We start from the raw sequence: 12,077 nt of genomic DNA on the forward strand, positions 1-12,077 counted from the left end.
AGGGTCCCGGCTGCCGGCACCGCTCAGTTCTGTTCACCCAGGCAGGCAGTGGGCTGAGTGGGGCCAGCGGACCCCGGCTGGCAGCAGCGTGCCAGTAAAAATCAGCTCGCCTGTCACCTTTGGCAGGCGTGCTGCAGGTTGCCGACCCCTGCCCTATTATTTTCTACACCATTTTATAAGATTAAGATTATTCGTTTTAAGATCATTTTATAACATTTGTTTTCCTAACAATTTTTAACATCCGGTTCTAAAACTGCTTCAAAATTTAGCAACTGGTTCCCGAGAACCGGTGCGAACCGGCTCTAGCTCACCACTGCCTATATCCACATCGGGGTATTCGTGACATGTTTACTAGAAATTTCAGGCTTTGTGCAGAAAAATCTTTTTTGCTCTTTAGAGTAAATATGGAGACTAAGAACACCAAAGGCCAACTTCTGTGCTGAATTTAGTACCCAGATGTGTGTGACACTATTTTGTGTGCAAATCACACTTCTTGCTACTTTGTCAGCCAAAGTGATGTTTTTTTTTTTTTTTATTATAATAAGTGCAATGCTTCAAAGCATTATGGATATCTCTTTTGGTGACTGACATTGCATGATGAAAAATGATCATCCAGTCAGGTCAATCAGATATAGGGGTAACAGAAGCTTTTCCTCTTATACCAAAGCTCTTTGCCTGTGTCTTGTTGACCTCCACACGACCTCATGGAGATGGGATAGTCCTGTTTAGCTGACTGCAAGTTGAAAGATTCATCTCGTTACTTATGCTTTAAATGTAGGGTAATTTCTTTTTGAAATCTATGTGTGCAGGATTCAGATTTAGAAGTTTTTTGACAATTGCAGAGTTAATTTTCATTTTATGCTAAGTATTTTTTTAGTAGAAGTTTGCTATCTAGTGAATTTCTGAGGAATATGTTTTATATGCAGAGATGAGTCTAGCTAGCTACTGTATAACATTATCCCCTTTCATTCCCCTTCACTATTTGATGCCTGCCTATCACTGGGCCCTTTCCAAAGAAGAAACAGTACGGTGTTCTCTGATTCTGCTCTAATTACACCTTTGTACTCCATCCATATCTATCCACAGTATAACTAAATTTGTGCATCTTTATGAACCTCAATATTCTTTTAAGTTTAATTCGGTTTATGGGCTACTCTTTGCGTCTTGTCTATATTACTTTGCAGAGATGTAAATATGCAATATTTGCCTTTGACATAATGGCAGTTCTTCCTGTGCTGAATTTACTATGTATGATTTTGGTAGTCTATATATAGTTTTAATATAGAATATAGTCTATATATAGTATTAATAATTTAATCTCTAGAGCATTTCATTTAGAAAGAAGGATGGAATAAGGGGAATTGTTTAATGAACAGGTGAATTACACTGTGCAAGATTCACCTTTACCCATTAAGAGAGATAGTAGCTGGGTTTATTCCATGATAGCTCTTTGTATTTTTAAAGTGAGGTTATTTGGAATCACTCAGCATGACTGTTGAAGCTTTTCTCTTGTAGTGATATTCCAATCAAGTGGTTCTGGATGTGGCTTCTTTAGGGTCTCATTCATATGACTGCATATCATTTGGGGTCCTCTACAAATCATGCATTATTGCCTCTGGGCAATATTGGAGATATGAGTTGAAAACAGCATGGAGAATTAACTCTGTCTTTCCTTGCCCCCTCACTCCAAAGGGGATGAAAATGCTGCTTCCATATTGGTCCCAATTCCTGACAACGAAGACTAGCAAAATGCTTGAAATTTGGTACCCATGTGGTACCATGTTATGTTGCCACTGTCTGCCCAAGTCTTGTGCTAGCTTTTTACATACAGGCTTTTTGTGGTGTCATGTCAAGCTGGAAGGAATGAAGAAGAGGGTGCAGTATCAAGAGAAAGTTAAGTTAAAAGGGAAGTCAATTCAGAGAGATGTTTAGTGGTACCCCAGTTTGTCTCAACCAGCTTGTTTTGTGGTGATGGTGGGACCAAGGAAGAGCTTCCTATGCAAATATAACCAGAAAGCATAAAGTTGCATTTCTTAATTTAGAACAATCCCTCTTCTTATTTGGCATTATGTGCACTGCTACCTGGTGTCAAAATTTTAATGCATATGAATTGTTTGTGCAGGCTGAGGGAGCAGACTTGTCTCAAATTCAGAACTATTAATGCTGTTCACTTTACCATCCGGGGCATACTCATTTGATTGCAGAGGAGGACTGTTTGGTATTTGCAGGTAATCCTTGTATTTATTTCAGTCTCCAATTTGCCTAATGATTTTTGACATTTCTCCACTGACCAGTGTACACCTCTCTAAATGTTTTCCCCAGAGCAAGGGAAACCTGCAGGCATCTTCAGGTTTAACTCTCTAATCCTATACACTGTTTTCTAACAAGAATATTTGAAAATCCTCATACTTATGCAGCATGCCTGACAAACTAATCAGCTTTTCACACTCACTAATAAGACTTTCCCATTCACACTGCATTTTTATTCAAACTTCTCACCTATTCACAGTGAAAGTCATTGCATTTTCTGCATTGTTCATTTCCAGTGAGCTAAATCACCAACAGCTACGGTCAGTCTTCTTTGAATCCCAAAAAAGCTTTGTTTGGATTTGGATGAACATGTATTAAATCAAAGAAAAACCATTCATCAAGTGCCTCTAAAAATTAGAAGGATTTTCTAAGAATGGATCTGTAAAGTGCTTTGCTTACTGGTATCATGTTGCTCAGCTTTTGTTAATGGAAGTTGTTAATGGCCATTATCTCACTGCATAATTTTTTTTCTGATTCTAACACTGGAGATTCAAATTCTCCGAATCTGAACCTTTTTGCTTGACCTTTTTGTCATTAATTTTTAATATTTTGACGCGCAATCACACTTCTTGGTTTTATCTAAGACTGGAAACCGAGATACCAAAATGCACCGAAGGATTAATCCTGTGGTATTTCTGACCAGAAAGACAAAAATAATCTGTATCGACAAACTGAACCGAACACTTTGAATCATCTGAGATTAGAACATAAGAACATAAGAATGGCCCTACTAGGCCAGACCAAAAGTCCATCTAGCCTAGTATCCTGTCTTCCGACAGTGGCCAGTGCCAGGTGCCCCAGAGGGAATGAACAGAACAGGTAATCATCAAGTGATCCATCCCCTGTCGCTCATTCCCATATTCACTCATTGCTCATTCTTTTCAGTTTCAAAACTTTGTTTAATTCATTCTGATATTGAGCACTTGAACTTCAAAGTGGTAGTCTTAGTCTGTCCAAACACTTCCCTACCCCCCACCCCCGCAAACTGCTGTTTGCATGAGGCTGTTAAAGGTTTCCCTCTATTTTGGGGCAAGAGAGAACTTGTCTGTTACAGGCTTGTGATGTTAAAAGAAAATAATATAAAATATTTTTAATGAAAAGTTATTCCAAAAGAAAAAAAATTACAACATTCCATTCTGATAAGGTAGAAAATCTTTGTTTTGATTTTTTTCCTCAGCAAAATTTTATTGAAATCAACATATTCATGCAGAATGTTTTTTGATTTTGAGAAATTGGCAGTTTCTGGCAAAAAAAAGTTCAGTTGGAAAATTTTCAACTTGCTCTGCATGGTTATTTGGTTCAGGTGGGTTGCCCTCTGTGTTTGGTGAATGTGATAAACTGCTATTTAAAGGATGTGGCAATAAAGATGGTCCTAGGTCATATATATTGTATACTTGGTGTCACTTCCATGCTGTTCTGTCCACTGAAAAGGTGGTTCATCTCTACAGCTTTGTTTAGAGTGTCCCAAAAAGAGGTGGGTCCAGTGAATAGAACAAAAATATCACCAGGTGGTAAGATTCATGTGAATGTATTGTGTTGGGAAATGCAAAAGAAAACAAACTATAATATATTTTAATTGGGGTGAGTCTAGGGTGCAAAGTTCAGATCAGAACCTGAACTAGAATTGCCAGGTGCCTGGTTTTCAACTGGAAAGTCAGGTCGAAAAGGAGACCTGGCATTGTCCGGTCAGATGTACTGACTGAACACCAAAATCCCAGTTACCAGAGGACTGGAAGGTGGGGCGCTAGGTCATTAACCTCAGCCGGGGCTGCCTTCTATCTGCAGGCAGGCTCCTTGTCAGGCCACAGTAACTCCCATGACTGCCCCAGAGTAGAGGGAGGCCAGCTAGGGGGTTGGACTAGATGACCTCCTGAGGTCCCTTCCAACTCTGATATTCTATGATTCTATGATTCTAGTGCGGGGAGGGAGGTCGAGATGATCCAGCAAGTGACAGGGTGGGGCCTTGGGGGAAAAAGGCAGAGAAGGGCAGGGCCTAGAGGAAAAGAGGCGGCAGAGGCAGGGCTTCGGGTGTCCAGTTACCAGCAATTAGAAAGGTGGCAACCCTAATCTGGACATTCCCCAAGTCTAGGGTCTGTGTTTAGATCCAAAGTTTTTCATTTGATCTCATCTAGTGGTAAACAAGGCCCAGGCATCAAACTGGGATCTGTATTCTGTGGCACTCAGGTGCAGAGATTGAAAATTCTGTAGCAGCATTATAGTAGGTTTGCAATGAATTAATTATGAAAATGAATTATACTGTGAGTATAGAAACCCCTGTGATATTTCTGAGATCTTAGTTTATATTATACAATTCCCCACTTTTTGTCAAGGCTGCAGATTACTGTATTTACAACTCAAAAGTGCATCAAATGGGTTATTGGGGAAGCTGCATGTTTTGGCAGCTGGATAGGGGACAGTTTGAGCTTTTGACCTCTGGCAGGCACCTCAGCTGAATGCTCCTGTTAATCAGCAATGCAATAGTTAAATGCTGACATTTTAAAGTATCTTTAGGAGAATGGGTCAGTTCATAACTCCCAGCAGCTTTAGTTTTAGGTTGTCTCAGAAAGACAACACTGCATTGGTTTACACTTGGTTCGTGTTTCTGGGGTGATCTTCACAACCCTGAGGGCTGAAAAGATATTTTAAAATGAAATTATGGATTCTGGAGCACAATTCTGTGGCAAGGAGCAGATTCCATGACCACACATGCATAGAATAAACAGATGTACTATGCTCCCACCTTATTTCTGTCCCCAAATGTACACTTCTACCTCTCTCATGGAAGAGTGTCATATCACTGATTCTCTGGGTCAGATTCTTCCCTCTGGGTAGCACTGTTGACTTCAGATGAGGCTCCTGGGTGCAACAGAATATAGTCCTCAGCACCATAGCACATCTAAATTGAAATGACCTTTGAAGCTGAAATCGTGACCTCACTGAAGTCAATGGGAATTTTGCTGTTGACTTCAGTGGAGCCTGGATTTTACCCTTAATCTCAAAATTTAATTTTAAAACAAAAATGAAATGAAATGAAGGAACAAAATAGTGACAGTTGCAACATGCATTCATCAGTGCTGGGAATAACTCCAGCAATACCATAATCATAGTCAGTATGTTGTGTGAGACAGAATAAGAGGAATTAGGAATAGTTCCTGATAGATGGAGACCTGGACAGCTGATCTGTGGTGTATACCTATCCATATTGATGAACTAAAGGATAAAGCTGACCAAAGTAAGACTGGGCTCTGGAAATGTGCCACCTCACATTAGATTGTACCTGGGCAAACAAAATAGCTTGCCCCAAGCATTTGGGAATATTCAGTGTCTCTAATTCAGCACTGGACTTGCTAACTTTAGCCTGAAGAAGAGAAGACTGTCTCAGTTCACAAATAACTTTGTGATTTTTCTATAAATCATCCAGGAGACAGAATGCTATTACAACACTATGTATTGTGCCAAACATCAAAATATGTATGCATCACTTCTACCTTAAACATCACAAATTATGAAAACTCACATGATAACAAGGATGCAGCAATCATATACTTAAAGACCACAAGGCCTTGTCCTGATATTTTTTATATTCTTTGCTCCGTACATAGTATCTTCTGGTAGTCACACTTAGCTGATGAAAATTCTGTTCCTTCAGATGGAAGGACGTGATTCTGCAGAAACCCCCTCAGCTTAATCTTATTCACTGTCTTTCTAATATCATGCACCTAGAAATGTTGAAAATCTACCAGTGATGATCTCCCAGCCTCTACACCCTGTTTTAGTAAAACGCTCTTATTACACTTTTATTCCTTATCAGGGGAACAAAGTCAGAAAGCTAAAGCCAAGCTTCTTATATACTGGAAGAGTTCTCACTGGGATGAGCAAAAATTCCTCAGAGTTGCTAGTGGGAATGGGGTTTGAAGGGAAGGAGCCACAAAAGTGGAGAGAATACAAGTGGATAGATAATCTTAAGGTTGTGAAAATAATATTTTCATGTTGAAACTATTGTGGCCTTTAAGTCAACATCGAGAAAAAGATAAGGTTGCTGGACTTTCTCACCTTGAAGGGCACTTTCAGGAAGGGGTGCTGGAACAGTTTGTTTAGTGGGGGTGCTGAGAGCCATTGACTCAATCTGTAAACCCTGTATATAATGGAAACCACTTCAAGACGATGGGTGCATCAGCACCCCCAGCACCCCTAGTTCCACCACCTATGCTTTCAGGTGAAAACAACCTTCCTACAAAGCATGAAATATTAAACAAAACCTTTCATTTTCTCATCTCTTTCCGTCTTGTTTCTGTTCAAACATTTTACAGTTTCCTGAAAAAACTTATTCTTGGTGAAATATTTTATAGGCTGATGCAGTTAAGTGCTTTTCTGTATTTAAAAAAAATCAAAAAAATCTTTCTCCTATACAAATGGACTTCTGGCATTGACTCACTGTTATCCTTTAACTTGTGAGCTCTTCAGCACAATTTGGTTTACTGATGGCTAGCTCATTTTGATAAGGTGGCAGTGTGTTTCAGTACTTTGGGCACAGGACTGGGAGTCAGGAGACACAGATGTTTATTATTTTTGACTCTGCCACTGATCTGCTTGGAGTGCTTGGACAAGTGAAATGAGTAGAATATGTAAATTTTTTTGTAACCTGCTTTGAGATTCTGTGATGGAAAGTGCTATTATGTATTACCCGTCATCCCCTTTGGCTCCTGATTGTTTGTTCCTTTTGTATGCTTAACCTCGCTATAAGCCTAGATGGAGAACTCTCTGGGGCAAAGACTGTCTTTTTACAGGAATGTTTGTAGCGTCCATCACAGTGGGATCCTGGACCTTGTATGGGGCCCCTAGGTACTAGTGCAGTACAAATAATGAATGTCATAGGAGTCTTTACTTCTTTATTAACTTTTCAAATCTGATCTGTTGGATTGAGATACAGGCATAAGAATAAAAGAAGGAACAAGTTTAGAAATGGATTTATATTATAAGAAACCATAAATCAAAGGGTAAAGGATAAAGTGAAGCAATTATGAACGCAGGCTTTTCTGAAAATTTATTTGGCTTTTTAAAATGTCAGATAAAATACAAATTAAAGTTGTTGACATTAAAAAAAATTGGACTTGGGGTATATAGTGGTAGTGGTAATATCTTGCAATTCTGTTTGGACTGCTTCAGGGGACACTAATAACCTTGTTGTGAATCTCTGGAGCTATGCATTTTGCATGACAGCAGAGAGGGCAGGGTTGACTGAGTTTTGTCTGGTATTACTCCTGAAGTAGCTCATTCTAAAGTTAAAGCTGATAATGCTTTGCCAGAAACCTCTGCATCATGCATCATGAAAACATACCTTTAGCAATAGACTCAAGGAGCTTAATTTGCTTATCTTCACAAAGAAAAGGTTAAGGAGTGACTTGATCACAGTCTGTAACCACTATATGTGGAACAAACAAATGATTTAAAAAAGAGCTCTTCAATCTAGCAGGCATTGATATAACAAGATCCAGTGGTTGGAAGTTGAAGCCAAACAAATTCAGAATAGAAATAAGAGGCACATTTTTAACAATTTTCAGAGTAGCAGCCGTGTTAGTCTGTATTCACAAAAAGAAAAGGAGTACTAGTGGCACCTTAGAGACTAACCAATTTATTTGAGCATAAGCTTTCGATACATCCGATGAAGTGAGCTGTAGCTCACGAAAGCTTATGCTCAAATAAATTGGTTAGTCTCTAAGGTGCCACTAGTATCCCTTTTCTTTTTGCGAATACAGACTAACATGGCTGCTACTCTGAAACCTGTCATTATGCAAGGCACTGCATTTAGCCTTATGGAGTGGAAATCTATCAACTTCATGAAAAAACTCGTACAGAGGAATGCATCCGATGAAGTGAGCTGTAGCTCACAAAAGCTTATGCTCAAATAAATTGGTTAGTCTCTAAGGTGCCACTAGTCCTCCTTTTATTTTTAACAATGAGGGTAGTCTGCCACTGGAACAGCTTACCAAGTGTTGTGGTGGATTCTCTGTCCCTGTCAAGTTTAAAATTAAGGTAGGATGTTTTACTAAAGTATAGGCTCTGGTAGGAACAGGAATTAGTTTTCAGGGAAGCCTTATGGCCTGGTTTATACGGGGTCAGAGTAGATGACAAAGGTCTCTTCTGGCATTCTAATCTATTACTGATTTTTTTGTTTTTTTCCAAAATGGAATCTCATTGTGAACAGAATTTGGAAAATATAGATCTTTTAAAAAAAGTACTAAAATCTCCAAGGAAATTGCTTTAAATACAGAATACAAAGTGGTGTCCACTTAGCGAATGCACTCTAGCTGAAAGTATTTTAGCTTGAACTACATAAAATAAAAAAGGTTGGCAAACTCTTAAAGCATAGACTTTACTTCAGGGCTTGATGTTAAATCCTTTGCTTCTGGGGATCTGCTGCTCGTTAGCTCTATGCTCCTGATTTTAAGTTGGTACTTTAAAAAAGGGGGAAAGAGAGGAAGATCCTGTAGGCATCTATTTGAGAGATGAAAGGTATGAAAGAGACCCACAAAGTTCCCATTGTTCTAGAAATCTGCTTTATTTCTTCCAGAGGCCTTGTAAAACCACACTTTCTCCGGGATAGCTCAGTGGTTTGAGCATTGGCCTGCTAAACCCAGGGTTGTGAGTTCAATCCTTGAGGGGGCCTTTTAGGGATCTGGGGCAAAAATTGGGGATTGGTCCTGCTTCAAGCAGGGGGGTTGGACTAGATGACCTCCTCAGGTCCCTTCCAACCCTGATACTCTATGATTCTAAGTGTAATGTGGGGAGCAGGCAAGAGAAAGATAGAATGTCTTTATCTAGAGCTTTTTTTTTTTTTTTTTTTTTGCATTATTTTCTGCTCCCTGTTTGACTTTGCTCTTAATGTTTGCTTTTGTTCCCAGTTCAGATTTCTGTCACAATTTCAACCTCTTTGGTTCACATTAATTTACAGAAACATTTCAGTCTCTCTTACAACACTGTTCTGTCTGCAGTATGATGTTACAGGAAACATTTCAGAAATCTTTTCTTTATATTCTATATATAGTCATTCATACACACAAAGATCTCAGCTCAGTATTAATGTGTTGCTTTTGCATTTGTAAAAGCGAATGCTGTACAGGTAGAGTCTGATTCATCCTTCCCCTGTACCTGTACCCCACTGGAAAGGGTGGAATGAGGGGGTAGAATTCCTTTGGAAGATTGCATTTCAGCCTCCATACTTTCTCAAATTCTCCTTCAGAATTGAAACCCTCCATACTTGGCTTCAGCCAAGTTTGTGCAACATCGCTTCAGCCATTTTTAAATTAGAGGAGGAGGAATTATATAAATAAATATTTAAATCTGGTTGAAAAAAACGTCAACACAAGTTTTTCATTGGAAAATGTAGGTTTGTCAAAATTGAAACATTTTGTGGGAACATGTCAGTTTTGAATAAATTTTTGATAGAAAAGTGTTGAAACAAATCATTTAGACTTTTTCTTTTCATTCTGAAAATATCTATGATCATTTGTTTTGACCTATTTGAAATATTAATTTTAGTATTATTTATATATAATATTATGTATATCTAATAGTGTGTAGTAATGCTTTGAAATTATCAAAACAAAATGATATACCTTATCAAAATGATTCAACATTATCAAACAATTATATTTTTCCAAATCAGGTGGGTTTTTTTGAATTTCTATTCCCCGGTAGGGTTCAAAATTTAGATTTTTTTTTTTTGTTCTGACTAAAAGATTTTTTTTTTCAAAATCTTGGAATTTCACACAGAATGGTCATGTTCCAACCATTTCTTAAATATGTAATATTTGCGTGTGTGCATGTATGATTAGGACTCTTGTGCAGAGAGCTCAGAAATGGATGAACTTCAAACTTACTATGCAGCCAGGCCCCAGTGAAGAATAAACTTCAGGTGAGTTTCATTTTTATTTTAAATAATAAAGTAATTCATGTTTGAAAATTCACATTATTGCATGTAGACTAAAACATTTGTGTTAGGTTTTTTTGTTTCATGCTTGTCTGTGGAATTATGGAGTTGAAAAACTTCATAATGCTTTAGCTTTTTTTTGGATATCCATACATTAGAGAAGTTTAGAACATATGCAGTTGCATAAAGCTCTATTGTGTAACTATAGAGTGCCGCAGCATTGTCATTTATAACATATGTACTATATATATAGTAAACTGTGCTGCTTTTTAAAATCAGTAGTTCTCAAACTTACGTTGTGAAGAACTTCTTAAGACTGTCGTCTTCTTGTCATGTGCTCTTCTTCCACCATCCCAAATTTTAGTGTAAGAAAATTAAAAATACTTGAAAGATACTTTTAAAAGTAACGGTTACTAAGTATAAGGGATTCATGAACACTTGTTGTTACACAGTACTACGTATCTGTGGCTGTTTTATTTGAAATAATACATATTAGTTGAAAATGTGTTGTATGGTTGTCCGTGCATGTATTAATAAGGTTTTCACTTTATTAATTTTTTTCTTTTAAAAAGTATACTATTCTCAACTTTCATTTTAAATGCTGAATCTGTATTTCCCAGTAGTAGAGCTCGATGACATTTTAAAGACTTTTCTTCCAACCAAAACATGCAGATTTAGGTAAACCAAAACATTTTTGCGAATTCTTATTGATTTTGGCAAATTGTTTTAGCCAAAATGAAAAAAGAAAAAAATTCTGAAATGTGTCTGGGTTTTCCACATCCCATGTGAGTGCTCTTGCCACTGGGCTAAAGATTAGTAGGGTGACGCCATTATTACCACCATTTTTGTAAACCTAGCCCTTCATTTTTTTTGCTTTTAGTAAAAATACTCAAAATGAAACATTTTATTTTGGCCTGAACAAAATGTTTCATTTAACCTGAAAAAAAACTTTTCTTTACTTTTTTGATTTGCGATTTGTCCTCCCTTGATTCCCCGCCCCGCACCCGGAGCTGCCAGTGAACTGAAAAATCAGTTATTCATGAGTTCTACTCAGTAATTCATCAAGGGAACGTATATGTCTCCAAATTTGTTTGTGTTATGTTGTTTCTATACAAATATTAGTCTTAGGCCACTGTAAGTGTGTGGGACTCATCCCTGCGGTGCCTCCTGCTGGTGTCCTGGGAATTAGCTCTACTTCCAGCATTGGAGCGCCCTCTGCAGGCTGGTTTCCCGGTTATGCAGAGCCCCAGTGTCCCTCCCGGACCCGGTGCCCCTTGTACACCGGGGTGCTGCCCCCTGGCAGTAACCCGTCACTTGCAGGATCTCCCGTCCCCGGGGAACCCCCACCCCTTATCCCTACCTCGCCTCAGTCCAGGCTACTGCCAGTCACCATCTAGCCCCTGGGCCCGACTGCAGTATAAGCTACTCATCACAGGCAAGGTTGGGTTTGGACCTGCTGCCTCTGTCTAACCTTGGGCTGTCCCCTGCAACCCCAGTACCTGTTGGGCCTAATACTAGGCCGCAGCCTGGGGCTTTCCTGGCTGGAGCTCCCCAACTCCTCAGGCCCTTCCCCAGCCCTTCTCCAATCTAGGTTCTCTGCTTAGGTCCCTGCAGGCAGGTCCTCCCTCTCAGAAGCTAGAGAGAATCTTTCAGCGCCTGGTCCACAGCCCTTTTATGAGCCAGCTGTGGTCTGTTTGGGGCATGGCCACATCTGAGGCTGCCTCCCAATCAGCCCAGCTTAAGGCTCCCAGCCCCGGCCCTCTCCAAGGGCTGGCTTTTAACCCCCTTTGGGCTGGGAGAGGGTGACCACCCCACTACACCACGCTTACACTACCGG

At 39.2% G+C, this 12,077-nt stretch overlaps 1 protein-coding gene across 1 annotated transcript in view; it reads left to right on the forward strand.

Annotated features, from left to right (window-relative positions):
- Window positions 1–12,077, forward strand: part of RGS6 (regulator of G protein signaling 6) — a 449,956-nt gene that overhangs the window by 38,286 nt on the left and 399,593 nt on the right. The gene's annotated exons all lie outside the window — the stretch shown is intronic.

This window comes from Eretmochelys imbricata, chromosome 6 (genome assembly GCF_965152235.1).
Source record: "Eretmochelys imbricata isolate rEreImb1 chromosome 6, rEreImb1.hap1, whole genome shotgun sequence".
Classification (NCBI taxonomy): domain Eukaryota; kingdom Metazoa; phylum Chordata; order Testudines; family Cheloniidae; genus Eretmochelys; species Eretmochelys imbricata.